General features: G+C 45.5%; 1 pseudogene; it reads left to right on the top strand.

The window, feature by feature from the left end:
* Positions 1 to 11,063: 11,063 nt before the first annotated feature.
* LOC123743037 (uncharacterized) lies at positions 11,064 to 12,156 on the top strand (annotated as a pseudogene).
* Positions 12,157 to 16,605: the final 4,449 nt, after the last annotated feature.

Genomic DNA, 16,605 nt, shown 5'->3' on the forward strand with positions numbered 1-16,605 from the left:
GATATAAACAATATGTCAGGAAGCATGCGAATAATATTTCAAAAATTCTAGTATTGGGTCCAGAGTTGTATAAATTAATGTGAAAGATATATTGATAAAGTCAAGAGACACAGGGAACGACGGGAAAATAAGAAGAACTTATTGTCGTATAGGTGTGTGATATAAACAATATGTCAGGAAGCATGCGAATAATATTTCTAAAATTCTAGTATTGGGTCCAGAGTTGTATAAATGAATGTGAAAGATATATTGATAAAGTCAAGAGTCACAGGGAACGACAGGAAAATAAGAATAACTTATAGTCGTATAAGGGTGAGAGATAAACAATATGTCAGGAAGCATGCAAATAATTATTCTCCAAATTCTAGGTTAATAACGGTAAATAGCATACACATAAAGATTAACAGCGAGTAGACACTGATCATATTTGGTTCGGAGTTGTATAAATTAAAGCACATAGAATAAAAGATAGTTTAAGGTTCTTACGAATAATATTTCTAAAATTCTAGATTGGGAGAAGAAGCAGAATAAATACGAGTGTACTTTAACAACATGGGTAGTAAATCCTCTAAGGAGATCCCGGTATTGATGGGAGATGAACGCTTTATGCTGGGAAAAGATAAGAGTAACATTTATTTTGGGCCGAAAAGGAGGAAGAAATACGATTTTGATGGATGTTTAAATGTTGAAAGATTGGAATTAATGGTAAATCAAATACATAGGGTCTGTGGGGGTAAGATAGAGAAGCAGCGCACAGAAGGCCTTGACACTGCTCGGGTTTGGCTGGCAGAAGCTAGGAAGAGAGCGGAGGGGGCCAGGGATAAGGGCGTTGCTAACAATGATTTGGGTAACCAGGAGCAGACAGAGAGCATTGTAAGGCCCCACCAAGGAACCGTAGACAGAGACAGTTTAGGGATAGACAGAGAGGAGAACAGGATTTAGCAAACTTATTGAGAAAAGTGGATAGCCGAGACACAAGGGGAAAAACAGGGAGACGCGCTGACAAAGACGGAGAGAGGATGTGTTTTAATTGCGATAGAACAGGACATTTCGCCAGAGACTGTAAAACACCCTGTAAACATTGTGATCGAGTAGAACACAACTACCGAAATTGTAAACATGAACAATAGTGCTTCAGTGGTAGAATTCTTGCCTACCATGCAGGGGGCCCGGGTTCGGTTCCCAGCCCATGCACCATGGGACTAAAATGTAATTTAGTTCTTGTTATGTTATGACTGGAACCATACGGTTGTTAGTGTTTGTTTAAGATAGAAACCGAACGTTTTGATAGCTTGTTTAGTTTAAATAGAAAGACAGAGTCGATAAAGTACGTTGTTTGTGGTCTGAATGGCCTGTTTTAAGGATTTATAGAGAATGGGAGTTGTATTTGAATGACGGAATCATGGAAAAGGCAGTTACCTAAATCTAATGAATTATAAGGAGCGGAAATTAATAATTGCGACAGAATTGTGGTGATATACATGATATTTTTTTAAACCCTTGGACATTTCATAAGACTATAAACCAATACCTAGAGAGATTAAAGGACGTGTCCAACGCTAATAGTGGGTTAATAGAACCCCCGATAGTGGATGGATTTGATGCCCCGTATTATCAGCAATTAAAAATTGCTTTCCTCAGTGGAATGCGTCCCGAGATAAGTCGCGCCATTAAACAAAACCTCGTAGGGTGGGGGCTAGCAGATCTGAGGGAAGTAAAGAGATATGCTGTACACTATGAGCAACTTGGCAAAGGTGAGAAAGAGAAGAAGGAAAGGAAAGGAGCAGAATATCTGATGGCCACTCTAGGAGAGATTGCAGGGAATGGTAGAGGTGACAAAAGAGAAAAAAATAACAAGGCAGGAGAGAAAGGGGGAAATAGATGTTACAATTGTGGCGAGACAGGACATTTTGCTAGAGAATGTGAGGAGCCGTGTAAACACTGCAATAAAGTAGGCCATAATCACCGCGATTGCAAAAATAACAAAGACAGGAGAGGCCAGAGAGGGGGTCGAGACAAATACAGAGAGAAGAAGGTCAGGCGCCCACAGCCAGACTCAGAGGAGGAGGAGGATGAGCATGACTAACGATGGAGAGCGGGGGAACAAACACTAGTGAGGGGAAGGACGATTTTCAGAATTTAGTTATAAACAGCGAGTGTGAAGTTTTTGAATTGGCTACAATTGATTTGGCAGTATAACAAGAACAGAAACCCTATTTGACACTAACAGTAATGGGAGAGAGAATCACATTTCTGTGTGATACTGGGGCGTGTCTTGTTTTCAGAGTTTTAATAAACACATGCAATTCTTTTGATAGGGAATGTTCTGGGAAACCTGGGATACAAAATGTAGATAAAGTTCTTAGCTTTAATTTGTTTAATGTAGTAAGAAACACGGTTCTGAAAGGGTGGTATGACTTTTGACATCTGGTGACTTTTCCTGTGTGGTCTGATCAGCCACATTGAAAAGCCATTTGGATGGTGAATTTAAGGTCATTGGTGATATTGATTTTAAGGGAATTTGTAGAACTGATAATTATGATGGAGTTAAAGTTCTTAGACACAATTAATAAATTGAACCAATGATAGAACTAAAAGGGCAAAGCCTTAGACTAAGGGTAGGCTTCTTTAAGTCTATTTTCCTAGAACAATAAGGGAAAAATAATTTTTCTTGGTGGAGTAAATCAGATTAGTCATTTTGATCTGATTATAGGATTTGAAAATATTTTGATCAATAGCAGGGGTATTTTTTACATTATCTAGATAAGTTTATTTTTCCCTAGGAAGTCAGCTGTTGTTGAATTCAGTATACGAGATTTAACACAACAAGGCTGTGGAATTGATATACTAGTATTACTATATTTTGTTGTGAATAAGTTTAATAATGGTAGACTTATGTCAACAGGACAGGGATATATGACATCTGTAGGTGATCCAGGATTATTGAGGGTATCGAGATAAATTTAAGTAGATATGCAATATCTAGACAGGTTGATTTTTCTAAAAGTTCAGGAGTACAACCAAGGAGACAATGAGACATTTAGTCAATATTTGGAAACAACCATATTATGAGAAAAAGCTGGAGACAGATAGAAGGGCAGACAGAGAGATCCTCCCCTGCACTGCTGAAACCTTGAGGGTTGGGGAGTAGCAGGAAGAAAGAAGGGGGGCCAGCAGGAGTAGATAGGAAGAGAATTTGGTTCACTTAGCTTTAGGATATTAATTCATGGAGAGACTATCGGCTCCATTGGCAGGCATGTATTTTAGTTTTGATTTTAAGTTTATGTTTGGTAAATTCGCTAGGAGGAGATATGATCATTTTGTTCAAAGTAATTGTTAGCCTAACTAAAAGGGCAATGAAAGCTTAGTTGGTTTCAGGTGTTAGACACTGAACCATTGCCCAGACACTATTCTGCACAGTAGGCCGAAATAGTAGCATTGACTAGAACCGGTGAAATAAGAAAGGAGAGAAAAGTTACTATTTACACAGACAAGCACATAGACATTTAAAACCATACAAAGCAGCATAGATAAATCTTAAAGAAGATAAAACACTTGACAGAGAATTGTTACAGAATAGCCGAGGATGAAGGCCCCAGGGAGAATTGGACATGTGGAAAATGAAAGGGGGCATCCTATAAGAGAAGGTCTGACAGAAGGATAATTTACTTATCCTACCAAAGACATTATATGGATACGCAGCAATATTGATACATAGGCTAAGCAATGTATCAAGGGGAGGGAAGTATAGTAGAGTAGTTAGGAAAGAGTGATGGCCTAGAGGATAATTACTTAAATAAAAAACACATTTTTGTAAGAAGATCCATTCCAACATTTGGAATTGGACTTATTGAACTATTCCGAATTGAGGGGAAGACGGGGTGTTTAACAAGAATAGATAAGTATAGCAAATGGGTAGAAGCGTTCCCAACTTATTTGGTGGACATGACTATGGTAGCTAAAATATTAAGTCAAGATATTATCCCTAGAGTTGGTTTACTAGGAGCCATCTCTTTAAATGATAGATGACAGTTTAGCTAATCAGGTAGAGCCTATAGAATGCCAGAGTTAGAGATACCAGAACAGGTAGACATGAAAGTTGAAGAAATACTAGCAGAGCACATGAGAAGACTGTTTGTTAACCAAACCCGTATGTCCAAGATTTTGTGTCCAACAGGTGAATTACAGGAGAAGGTGATTCACTCAATCCAACCAGGAGACTGGGTGTGGATCCAGTCCCTGAGGAGAAAAAACTGGAAGCAGCCCCGTTGGGAAGGCCCATACCAGGTTCTGTTAAACCACTGCCTTTGCCATTAGAAAAGCTGAAAGAGTCACTTGGGTCCACGTTACCCGCTGCAAGGAGGTATGTACACATATGAACCCTGCTGATCACACACAGAGTTAGGAGAAGAACCGATACCAACAGGATCCGGGGGTTACCTCCTTAACGAAGATTTCCTATCCCGACCGTTCATCACTGTGTGTGCTCCTAGAGGTGTGAGTATGGGGTGGTACCTAGCAGATCGACTAAGGGCAGGAGAGGGTTGTCGGCTTTTGGGAAGAGTAGAGACTCTGAGCTGCATCATAGTTTTGGTAACCTTTCTGATACATTCAGATCCACCACCTTCCGGTACTAATCATAGGATACCGTTGTCATTGAGAAGAAGTAGAAGATAAACTATACAATACACTGATGAGTGACATACAGAATAAGGAATCAAAGAAGATCAAGATGTAGAATTTAAGGTAAACATTAAACAAATTCCTGGGGAAGCAGACAACTGTACAGGAATTGGGGTTGGCCAGATTGAAGTACTCAGCCAACCCACCTCGGTTCACCTAAATTCCGGATGAATACCAGTGTTATAGATACAAGAATGGCACCGAGAACTAAGATGATTTTAATGGCTGAAAGTAATCGTTAATGTGACTGACTTAGGTTTGAGAGATGAATAGAACATTCTTAACCTCACAGCACCTATAACTGATGAAGGGTGGGCTAGTACCAGTAAAGGACGCATACGACAGAAATTACCACAAAGGGTGGTTAGAAACTTGCGCCCTGGGGCTATTGGTCCAACCAGTTCGAGTTAGTCATCAGAGGCCAGTTATAGGAGGCTAAAGTAGGCACAGGAGGAGTTTTGACCAGGATGGGAGTAGCTTTGTCTAGATGGATGCTATTGGCATCTTCAGGGAAGTTCCAGATGAATACAAAGCTATGAATCAAATATGTGAAGGCATTAACATTACATTATTTTGGTGGTTGACAATAAATAGAAATGTGGATTGGATTAATGACATTTTTTTATAATCAACAGAGATTCATGAATGAAAACGGGGATGCAGTAAAGAGGTTCTCTGACCAATTATCCGCCACCTCCCTCATGACCTGGTAAAATAGACTGACTCTCGATATGTTATTGGCAGAAGAGGGCAGTGTAGGTAGAATGATTAGGTTCAGCGCTACACGTACATTCCTGATAACACATCCCATGTTTGGGGAAATGGAAAAGTGTTGTAAGAACTGTATTATGGGCTGCTTTCACCTGTATGAGTGTGTTTGTATTGTGTGGATGTTGTTTGGTCCCGTGTGTGAGAGGTTTAATCACCAGGACTCTAGAGAGATCGATGACGCAGCAGTTGGTGAGATATGGACCGATTCCGAGCTCCGATCAGTGGGATGGCGAATGCGGGCCTCCAGGCCAGGAAGATGGCTCCGTCTCTTTTGATAACGAGGAGCCAATGTTTGATGAAACAATTTTCAACGTTTTGATAGACTGTTCCTTTAATGAAAATTATGTTGAAAATCCTAAACAGAAGTGTCATAATTGGAAATAGGCCTAGGATAGTAATGGAGGAATAGGAGGAATATTCATGTATTGGACTTGTTTAAATCCCTGTATCACAATAAAATTCCATATAGCTTGTGATTTTTAGTGAATACTCATAGTATGTGATAATAATTATGTGATGTATTTCCATATAGCGTGTGAGGTATTTCCATATAGCGTGTGATGTATTTCCATATAGCGTGTGATGTATTTCCATATAGCGTGTGATGTATTTACATATAGCATGTGATTAGTAGTGTTCTCAGATAGCATCTGATCATATCATGGTGAATTATTGAATCATTTAAGGGTGGAATTGATAAGAGAATTATCTAATAAATGTAAATGAATCAATAAAACATGATGAATTATTAGTCATACAGCAGGTTTAATGAATAATCAATATAATGATCAATGTAGGGATCGATTAGTCTGATTAGTTCCGGAAAGTCCAGGAACCACTGGAGAGGGAAAGAAATGTGTGTATGCAATTAGTATAGAGAGATAGAGGGGCAGATGGTGAAGGGAGTGAAAGCTTCAAAGAGTTCTTGAACCTTGAGGGAAAAGAACTGGCTGAGCGCTGGATAGTGATAAACAGTGTGAGAAGTCTATGGGGGATGCAGGTCACCAACGGATTGTGTGTAAATGCATGTGCGTAAGTAAGCAAGAACTATATAATGACTGTTTTGTTATCCTGACCTCAGAACGTTCTCTGAATAAAGCTACAGATACCTTTTGCAGAAAGCTGAGTCCTTGCCTAATTATTATAACCCATTGTCTTACAAACCTTGGGCATTAGTCAAGGCGAATTGATTATTGATTATTATCATCAAGATATTAAATTATTTTAACACTCTGGGGGTTGGCATCTTCTCTCACATCAAAACATACCTGCAGATGAGAGACAGATGGAGAGTGAGAGATTGCATGTTTAAGCCTTGTTTTCTTTTTTATTCTAACACTGTCAGTCATCATAATCATCAGGAGGTGAAATGCAAAACTGACCTTGGATCATTAACTCTGGGACTACTGCATCTCTATTTCAATGTAAAGCATTGCTTTAATAATACTTCCTGTTGACCTGACCAAGTGACCTCTCACCTGTGATCATGTTGTGCCCTATACGTAGCCAGTTCAGATGCAGGAGGGGTTCACCGACACAGCTGATATAACCTAGAGGTGAAGGAGAAATGTATTGAGTAAATAAGGTAGTTAAAGAGGAATCTGTGTGTGTGGCCTCACCTGGTGTCCACACTAAGTGGCTGCAGAGTACTTTATGCTGAAAACATGAACAGACACATGAGGACAAACAATATAGCTTACTTATAGAAATAATGAAGTGTTTTACTATACTCCATGGTTGGCCCTCTTGCCTATTCTTTGAAGGTGAAAGGAGCCACAGTTATACACCTGAGTCTGCTTACTGCACAACACAATCCATCAATCAGATTGATACATGAGTGTGGAGGTGTGGGCACCCTCTTCGAAGAAGTAGGAGGTGAAGATCTCCCGCACACAGATTGCCTCTTGCTGCATTGTTGGACCCCATCCTTGAAACATCCAGCAGAGCACCAGACTTCACCTCTGGCACCACCGGTGAGCTGCAGATCCCCTCCTGGTCCTCGTGTCCATCCTCATGAAGTTATGCAGGACACAGGTAGCCTTCACATGCCTGAATTCCTCCAGGAGGCAAATGGAACTACACAAAAGTACCTGCCCTGTCCAGAATAGCGAACTCTCTCACTTTGAAAGTTGGGGCTGCTTACATTATCCTTTCACCTTACTCCATGGCTGTTAGCTAGCTACCTACAAATGCATTTGGACTTAGTTTTTTACAGTGATAAATACACCAAGATAGCTAGCTAATATCAATTTAGGTAGCTGATGATATTTAATTCACTTTGCCAGCTATCTATACAGGATGTAAAGTTGGCTACATAGCTAGCTAGCCAACTAGCTAGCACATTTAGCAGCTCATTTGAGTTAGTCGGAATTGTAGCTAGTTAGCTAATAATGCATAGTTTTTTGGGGTACATTTTCTAAATGTATTTACTTACTTGAATAGGTTCTCCCAGCCAAGTGGACAATTGGAAACAGAGCAGCAACGTTTATTTGTCACCAGAGCGTTTTAGAGCATATTACTATTGAACTATTTACCCATTTAATAACCAGACCTTCATACAAACTTGTTATGCTGAATTCTTGACGCAAAATCGAACATGCTGCCATACTTTGCCAGCACGCCCACAAGCGAGTCACAATGGGCGGTCTAAGCGGTACACAGCAATTTACCGCTTGCGAGTGAACATAGCAATTTCTTCTGAAGCACCTCATTCCCAGCAAGCTGATGTTCAAGCTCCTCCAGCATCAGCCTGTCCTTCAGAGGAAGCACAATGTCCTCTGGCAAAACCATGTCCCCATGAGACCCATTGGTCAGTTGCATTAAGAGGTTCTTGTTTACTGTGGTACTGCAACTCTCTGACATCCTCTGACAATTTCCTCAGGTGCTGAAGAATCAGCAAGTGGAAATCTTTACATTTGACAGTGGGCGGGTTATAAACATTGGAAACCTATTCCTTTCGAATGACAAGATAAAAGCTCTATGAAAACATTTTTCTTTTTTAAAAGATCAACATTATATAACATTCCACTTTATGTAATTATGGAGCCCCTCACACTACAACTAAGCAGCACATGTTGCAGTTACCTTCAGACTGACGAGCAGCAGGGCCCAGTGATGAGGAGGATTGGTGCTGTTTGAACTGCGTTATGTTTGAAATAGCGTTATGTTTCACTATATTGGATCACTCCAATATATTGGTATCACTCCAATATATTGGTATCACTCCAATATATTGGTATCACTCCATGGCGGGGGGATACGTCCGAGGTGAGGATTTACAGATTTACTCCCGTGTACACCTGTGTCACGGCTGGGGTCCGCCCCTATATATAGACCACATGTCCGCGACATACGTTCTCTTTCATTTTCTCGGAGGACGTCCGTATGGTTTGAGGTACAAACTTTCTGAAGTTCACTTGGTAAGTCACTGTTAAGCGTAATAGCTTGCGTGGAAGTATACTCACTGGCTGTTTGCAGCCTGGAGCAGCAAGCCGCATGGCCAGCCCCTCCTCTTGAGTGCGCCACTTGCTGCACTCGGTTGATCTGTATCTTCCGCCAGTGGTTTGTCGTGCTTGAGTTTCGTTAGCGTTACACTACGATTCTGTGCATCCATTAATATATTGGTGGCTCTTGCTGCCACAAACTATATTTTCCTTACACAACTTGCAGACTGGCTTGTTCTGTGTGTGTTGTGAATTGCTTTAACATGCCCTGCGCCTAGCGCGGGTTCTCTGCTAATTACCCTACAGGGTTTTTTTTCTTTCCCCTGCAGAATGTAAGAGTATTGTGGTGGGCCTCCACTATGTTGAGACATTAACTTTGGAGTTCCTTATTAATGGAGTTACTCCATCATATGGTGCTGTTTGGTTTTCTACTTGGATATTGAACCGGCTAGGTAATATTGCAGTTGGAGTAAACAAACCCATAAATCAAATCCATTACCTGGTTGTTGTTTTTTGTCTGCCTGTTTATCCAAACAGTCTTTCCTGTTTTTCTTCCAGAGATACTGGGTAATTTATCCCTCACCGGGTTCCTATTCCTCCAAGCGGGTCACGATAGAAACTCTCCCAGGGTTTTGAACCCCTTCTCCGTGGCCTTGCTGGCTTGGCTAAGTTTATGGCTTCCCTTTGTGACAGGTGTGATGGTGGCATCCCCCCTGGAACTCCGCATACCTAGTGTATGCATTACCTGGGTTTGAGCCACGCGGAGAGGGCTTGGAGCGCCCTACTGGATGCCTGTTTTGTGTGGTGTTCTCAGAATGCCTGCGGTGATTGGAGGCCATGCGCGAGTTGGTCGGCTAGGCTCTGGCTCATGCTGGGGACAAGCTCCCTCCCTCAGGAGTGGTGCGCCAGGGAGCTTTTAGTCCATCTACTGGGTCCAGTACTTCACCCAGGAAGTGTGGCCGGAGACACCGCAGGCAGAGCCCATCTGCTGACAGTCCTGGATGGGGGCAGGAGTCGGTCTGCTGGGACCATCTTGAACGGAGGGCGCAAGCCCTGCGTCAGGAGGTTGATAGCTTTGATGGGGACGATGCTGGCACTGTTCACCACTGTGAACAGGCTACCAGGCTGACAGACCATCAGAAGCCGGCAGTGGGGCTTCAGCGGTTTGAGAGGCTATGAGGGGCCTACTCACTCGGGTAGCCACTGCATTGGACATTAAACTGGTGATGACTCTCCAGCTTTCCCCATCTCTGCTGCGTTCCGCAAAGCCTTGTAGGAGAGCTGGGCCTCTGCCAGGCGGTGCTTCCGACTTACAGCAGAGACTGGACCATAGAGTTATGTTGCGGGCGCAGAGTCACTTGGCCTCCGGGAGTACCCGACCATGGACACCTTGATAGCGGCCATGGTCCTGGAGATTATAGGGCGGAACCCGCGACTGAAGCCAAGACCCCCCCAGAGTCTTTGATGCAGACTTGAAAGCCACATATGGGTCCCTCTGCTCTCTTGGCCGCATTACCAGCGCAGACATGCTGCTGCAGGCCTACCTGCAGACTTTGTTGCCCCGGCTGCAGGGGGGCACAGAGGAGGTCCTCCGGCAAGCGATGGAGGTGTCTTGCCTGCATTCCCTGCTACAGAGGGATGTGGCCCGCTCCAACGGATGGGCCATGGTGCAGGTGGTTACCTCCTGGCACCATATCTGGCTGGCCCAATCCCGTCTGCCAGCTGCTCTCTGGAACACATGTGCCACTCTCCCCATCACCCCAGGGCTAACATTTGGTCCAGGGGTTAATGACATTCTGGAGCAGACCGATAAGGTTCGTAGGGACCGGGAGACCCTGAGAGGGTTCATGCTGCCTCCTCAGGCCACGGGTCCAAGGCAGACGGACCGTTGCCACCCACCTGCACCCGAACGACGGTGGGGTCCCTCTCCTGCCCCTTCGCCTCGTGCTGAGGAACGACAGTGGGGAGGGGCACAGCATGCTGTGGCGCAACAACCTGTCAACCGTCACCGCCATAGGGACGTGCCTGGGGAACCCAGGCACTCGGGGTGACAGAGGCGGGCCCCGGCAGGACCCCTGATACACCCTCCCCGGCCTCGGCCGCTTCTCCTGGTCTCAAAGGGCAAAGTGGGAGCAATGTGTGGAGTCCCCATGGGTGTTGTCCACAATGCTCGAAGGGTACCGACTCCAATTCCGGTGCTGGCCCCCTTTGTGTCACCACGGTGGCCGACCCACTGAGGAAAACCCTGCGGCTGGAGATCTCCTGACACCTGGAGACATCAGATCAGCTAGGTGGCTTCTACCGATTCTGGACCTCCGCAACCTCAATGGGTTCTTGAAGGTACTGAGGTTCCACATGCTGTCCCCTGCCCGCGTGTTGCAGGCCGTGTCCAGGAACCAGTGGTTTTTGACGCTGGACCTGAGGGATGTGTACTTCCATGTTCCTGTTCATCCAGCTCATTGGCAGTACCTCCGATTCGCTTTCGAAGGGTGGGCTTATGAATTCATGGTTCTTCCCTTCGGCCTCTTCTTGGCACCCTGCACTTTCACAAAGTGCATGGACGCTGTCCTGGCACATCACATCCCGAGGGTTGTTGATCCTCAATTACCTGGATGATTGGCTGATTTGTGCCCTGACCAGGACGCAGGTCCTGTCAGACAGAGACATGCTCCTGACCCACATCGGCGGGCTGGGCATTACTGTAAACGACAAGAGTCATTGTCTGATGCCCACCCAGATGGTGGCCTTCATTGGCATGGAACTTGACTCAATCCTCATGAGAGCATGCCTGCCCACCGAAAGGGTTCAGGTGATCTTATCTTGCCTCAACCACTTTCGTCAGGGGCGGGTGGTATCCGCCCTAACCTGCCAACGCCTGTTGGACTTGCTGACGTCGGCCTCGTTGTTTCCCTTGGGCCTGCTCCATCTCCGACCTCTTCAATGGTGGTTCAACTCCCACCGGCTGCACACGAAGCTCCACCGTCACCGCCAGCTGCAGGTGACCACACAGTGCCTCAGGGCATTGTTGAGGTGGCGCTGTCACTCCTTTCTCTCAGGTGGGGTGGAGATGCTGAGGATGTGCCGACGGGAGCTGGTCAGCACAGATGCCTCCCAGATCGGCTGGGGGAATGTGACCAAGGACAGGTCGGCCAGCGGCTGTTGGCTACACCCTTGGAGCCAGGGGCGGTTCTGGGGAAACCAGTGCCCCTGTGACAACAACTTTGGACCCCCTTGTAGCCCCCCTAAATGTGGAGTATGAAATAATTTTTACATAACTAATTTTTGCTATCGTTCTTTTTTTACATCTGTTATTAGACAGTGGCAACGCGGAACACTAATGATTATGAACATGGTCTTTTGCCTGCTAATGCCTGTAATGCAGTGAAGAAAACGATATGACAACAATAACATCTAATGTAACTGGCCCCTCTAACAGTACAACTGGCCCCAGCTTGGCCCCCCCAGTTGAAATGGTCTAGAACTGCCACTGCTTGGAGCGGCAGGCACATCAATACACTAGGGCTCCAAGCTGTACTACTGGCTCTGCAGTCTTTCCTTCCACATCTGAAGGGAAGACATGTCCTGGTGAGAACAGACAACACCACAGTGGAGGCTTACATCAACTATCATGGTGGACTGAGGTCCCACCGCCTCCATCTTATGGCACGGGAGCTCTTTCTCTGGGCTCAGGGACGCCTAGCGTCTCTATGTACCTGGCATCCTGAATGTGGCAGCGGATAAGCTCTCGAGGGAGAGCCCGCCACCTTGGGACTGGAGCCTACATTCCAAAGATGGTGCAGCACCTGTGGGACAAGTTCGGGAGGGCGCAGGTGGACCTGTTTGCCTCCCTGGACAATGCGCACTGCCCCCTGTGGTCCTTCATGTCGGAGCCACCAGGGCCTCTGGGCTTGGATGCTCTGGCACACGATTGATCAGGGGTGGAGCTTTACGCATTCCCCCCGTGTTATATTATTTTTTTTACTGCTGCTCTTTAATTACTTGTTACTTTTTCATTTCTTATTCTTATCCGTATTTTTTGAAACTGCACTGTTGGTTAGGGGCTCGTAAGTAAGCATTTCACTGTAAGTTCTACACCTGTCGTATTCGGCGCATGCGACTAATAAGATTTGATTTTCCCCTGATCCAGGCTGTGCTGGACAGGACCAGGATGGCAGAGCATCATCTGCTTCTGGTGCCCCATACTGGCCCAGACGACCCTGGTTCAGCTTTCTCCTGTCCCTGTTGTCTGGGACACCTTGGCAACTTCCCATGAGACCGGACCTGCTGTCTCAGGCCAGGGGAACTCTGTGGCATCTGAGGCTACACTGCCTCAGTCTGTGGGCTTGGTCCATGTTAGGACTACAGGAGGGTGTAATGAACACCATGCAGAGTGCAAGGGCACCGGCTACAGCCGCGGCATACCAGTTGCACTGGTGGTTGTTCTGCTCTTGGTGCACTGGTATTGAAGTGGTGCCTGAGTCATGGGGGGTGCAGTAAGTCCTCAAATACCTGCATTCTAGCTTGGATGAGGGCTTAGCAGCCTCTACATTGAGAGGGTATTTGGCCGCTATATCTGCCTGCCATGTGGGGTGGATGGGCAGGCCAGTGGGGCGCCATCCCTTGGTCTCCAGGTTTATGAAGGGGGTTCGTCGCTTGCGTCCAGCTAGGACCCGCTCAATGGTGAGCTGGGATCTGGATGTGGTCTTGGCAGTTTTGGCAAAGCCACCTTTCGAACCATTGGAGTCTGCCTCCCTGAAACACCTCTATGAAGGTGGCTTTCTTGGTAGTTCTGAGTGCTACCGGATGGTGTCACATCTGCTCATGCCACACCCCCTAGTGGTCATCCGGTGTCTGGGTGACCTGCAGCTATTCCCCCAGTACACTCTCTCTCTCCCTCCCTTTCTGTTTCTGTTTGTGTGTGATTGTGTGGTTGGAGACAGGTGTGCTGGAGTCAGAGCAGATCCCTCTCAGCAGCAACTCGTTCCATTATCAAGACCTCTACAAATACTCAGTTCTGCCATTTCCACTCTGCCAGATTGTAATCTCTACTCAATCAGTTTATGCTTCTAGCCATTATTATTATTCAAGATCCTGTTACCCTGCTGTACCTGTTTCCCTGCTTGATGCTGTTTATCCTCTCACTGCAGTTTTGCTGCCCTGACTCTGGCTCCTGTCTCCTGTTCCACATCTCACCACCCTGCTACACTGTTCTGGACTCACCACACCACCACTCCCTTGGATTCCCCTCTGGACCTGTTTACCCCGTCCCAACCCAGCACACTCCAACGTCAGCCTCCACATTTGGTTTCCTACAACTCATCCAAGCTTCCCCGGATCTGCACTCCATATCTCCCTGTGTTACAATAAATACCTTGATTCATTCATCTCTGTTTCCTCGTCTAAGTCCGCTTTTGGGTTCCCCTGTGCCACTCCTCATAACAGATGGACCCCGGGGGGAGGAGTATATCTCTCCGCCCCAACCCTTCATTCCTCCTGAAGGTTCTGTCAGACAGGCATGTGAACATCCCTTTTATCCTGTCGGCTTAGGGACCCCCCTGGCAGTGCTGGGGGAGTCTGGGCCTCCCTCTGGCATGCTGTGCCCTGTGAGGGCACTGGCTGCTTATGTGGAGGGGACACGGTCAGTGAGAACAACAGACCAGCTCTTTGTCTGCTATGGTGAGAGTCCTGGGGGCTGGGCTATCGTGTCCACTATCTCACTGGATAGTGGACATGATTACGACAACATACCGCCTGGCTGGCAGGCCAGTGCTAGGATCTGTGTTGGCACATTCAACATGAGGTGTGGCTGCATCCTAGGCTCTACTGAGAGGACTGCCCCTCGCTGATATCTGTGTTGCAGCCAGCTGGGCTTCCTCTTGCACCTTTGCTAGGTTCTATCGGGTAAATGTGGCACCTCCCTCTGCGGTTGGTTCAGCAGCCCTGGACGTCGCTTCCCCTTCCGGGAACTGTGCCGGGACCCCCTTTCCACATTGACGGCTACCTGCGTCTCCGGCCTGCGCTGGGACTTCGCCGCTGGCTGGCCAGGTCCCTCTAGCACTGACTAAATCTGGTACGGGTATACCAATATATTGGAGTGATCCAATATAGTGAAACATAAAAGGTTACATATGTAACCACGGTTATGTGAGCTATATGGATCACTCCAATCCTCTACAGTGCTAGAGGCGCCTCAAAAATGATGTAGAGAACATGTCACGGCCATGGGGTCTATATATAGGGGCAGACCCCAGCCGTGACACAGGTGTACACAGGAGTAAATCTGTAAATCCTCACTTCGTATGTATCCCTCCGATGCGGAGTGATACCAATATATTGGAGTGATCCATATAACTCACATAACCGTGGTTACATATGTAACCTTCGATTTGGAAGTTAGCTACTGCTGGAGGAAGGAAGTGCATGCAATCTTAATCAGTCAACTGACGTGTTTCATGTGTGAACGCATGGAGTGAACAAGACAAGCTTGTTCATGGCTAGCTAGCGGCAAACTTTCCCAGTTGAACAACGTTTTGACTGCAAGGATTCACTTTCGACTACTTGTTAGCAAAGGTAACGAACACTTTCCATTAACGTTACATTTCCTGTCACATTTCTCCGTTATTTCTATATCCTACTTGTAAAATGTTTTGAATTAAATCTAACAAATTGTTTCTGTTGATAATCGTTGCATGAAAGCAATACTTATTGTGAATCACACCCGTGGTAACTTGCTGACAGAAGATGGGTTTTTTTGCGTGAAAAGATTAACATTGTGGAGTATTTCTCCCTTTTCTCCTCCGATAATAAGATGGGCAAGATCCGGTACCTTCAGACTGGTGAGCATCTGGCGCCTGTGACGAAGAAGACAGGACCTGTTCATATCAAAGTTAAGCATAGTTATTTGTCCTATACCTCTAAGTTCACAGCCAAACTATTTCAGCATTCCTTCAAAAAACATAACATTATGCTTAAGAACTAATAATGTTATGTGATATACTTCATTACATTCAGTACATAAGAGGCCCCCCCCAGCAGAGAGTGACAAAGAGGGTCTAGAAGATACTGTGCAAATGAAATGCAGGTTGTGAAAATTAGACTTGTACTTTGTATGAACAATTCATTGCCAAGAAATAAAATCTTGGATATACTTTTTTTTGTTGGTGTGGAATCAACCTTTTTTGGGGGTGAATTTGGGGGTCTTTGGCGCTGGGTCGTGCTGGTTGTGATCAGCGTCAGACTCATTCGGTTTGATCAAATTTAGGATTTCGCCTGGGAATGACAGCAAGCATAAAGTTTTCAGAGTACTAGTGTTAAGATTCCTTTTTATTTCAAACACTAAATCTTACTTTCTCTTTCTTTGGTGAGAGTCTGGCTCTGTTTCCAGGCTTGAATGTTTTTCTGCTCGAATCAGGCACTCACGGGCTTTCTCATATGAATCTGAAACATCACGGAACAGGAGCTTATCAGTTCATCTGTAAATGTCTGCAAACGAGACATTTAGTATCTTAATATCCTGTTAAAGTACTCACTCTTTGTCTTCAGTAATTGAATTGAATACACCTCCCGTGTATCAATGTCCGGACGTTCATGCGACATCACTGCCTTCCTTAACCTCTCTTGGTTCTTGTATGGAGGCCAGTAACATTTGTCCTTGGTGCACCACTTCATTCCGGAAATTAACCACAGCAAACATGGTACTGTGAACAAA

This window comes from Salmo salar, chromosome 05 (genome assembly GCF_965601325.2).
Source record: "Salmo salar chromosome 05, fSalSal1, whole genome shotgun sequence".
Classification (NCBI taxonomy): Eukaryota; Metazoa; Chordata; class Actinopteri; order Salmoniformes; family Salmonidae; genus Salmo; species Salmo salar.